We start from the raw sequence: 1,673 nt of genomic DNA on the forward strand, positions 1-1,673 counted from the left end.
TATAACAGCTTAAATAGTGTAGTGGCTCCTTGAATTTAAAAAAATTGGATATTTCATAAGAGCTAATTTTAAAAAGGCAATCTTTATTTATTGTATAAATAAGACTGTAACAATAACAGTTTTACAAAAAAAAAAAACACAAAACAAAACAGGCTCCCAACAAACCAAATGTTTTTGTGTTTCAATGATGAGAGAGGATCATTGATTGGCTGTCTTATGCACACCCCCTACTGGGGATTGAGCCTGCATCCAGGGCATGTACCCTGACTGGGAATTGAACAGTGATCTGGTTCAAAGGTAGACCTTCAACCATGAACCATGGTGGCCGGCCCAAACCAAATGTTTTGAATTGTTGATGCTGTGTTTAAGACAAATATGTATGTTTATGTGCATAGATGCATAGATACATATACATATGTAACAACTTTTTAAAATTTTAATTAAGGTTATTATACATATACATATTTAGAGAAGTATACAAAATTTACAATTGTATAGCTTAATGAGTTTTCACAAGGCATATATCCCATGTACTGACCACATCCATCAAGGAAAATGTAACATTAACAGTGCCCTGGAAGTGTTAATCATATCTCCTTGCAGTCATTATATTCCCTCCTTCCCCCCCAAACCACTATATGATATCTAAAATTATAGCTGAGTTTTGCCAGTTTGGGAATGTATTTCAGTAGAAGTATAAGACCTTTCTTTTTAAAAAAATATGTAGGTGATATTTATCCATGACTCTGCATGTAGCATATGGTACACTTTCTTTTCTGTGTGGTTTTTCACTGTGTATTTCTACCAAAATGTACCTTTTCTTCTGGCAGGCCATTAATCTCGAGGTAGATCACCTTAATATAATTGGGGACTGAGCTGATCAGAAACTAATTTTCAATCTGTAAAGGCTTGAGTATTTAGTGTTTGCCTTTACTAACAGAGTGCTGTCTTTCATAGATCTCAACTCATCCTGAGGAGTTTATTAGTTTCCCTCCTTCTTGGGGGACCTTTAATTCCAAATTTGCCTTGGCAGCAGTGCGAGGCTACTGAGAACTCTGCTCAGTTTCTTAACCTCTCAGCTGGAACCTAAGAATTGCTAAATGCCTGAAGGAAAATGTTGGGGGGGAATGTCAAGCTCAACTCTGTGTAACTTCCTTTCTTTTTGAAATCTTGCACATTCCATTTCTTGTTGCCTTAGCTATTTTAAATACCTTCTAATAGCTGTTATGTGCCTACATTGTCTTCTCAGCACATTAAGACATCACTAGTGCAGGACTGCACTGATATAAGTTAGTCCATCATAGCTGGAAGTATTCTATGGTTGATACCCAAAATATCCCCCTCTTACCCAACTCCACATTCTCTTTTTCCTTATGTGTTGTTCCACTTACTATGCCTTGTGATTTCCTTCATATTTCTAGTATTTAATCTCACATCCAAAAGCCCTTATGTGAAGCCTAGAAAATATGAACATAAACAATTCTAAATATTTGTTGAATAAATTAGCACACCCTACTGAACCCTCTCTCACTCCTTTCACTGAAATACTTAGAGACCTTTATTCACCTGCAAACAAAATTTATCTTTCACCTTCAGTCTTTTCAACATCTATACCACCTATCATAAGTGAAATCTCACTCTCCATACAATGACTTTGTTACCTTGCACCCATT

This window comes from Myotis lucifugus, unplaced genomic scaffold (assembly GCF_000147115.1).
Source record: "Myotis lucifugus unplaced genomic scaffold, Myoluc2.0 scaffold_148, whole genome shotgun sequence".
In the NCBI taxonomy this organism is placed as follows: Eukaryota; Metazoa; Chordata; class Mammalia; order Chiroptera; family Vespertilionidae; genus Myotis; species Myotis lucifugus.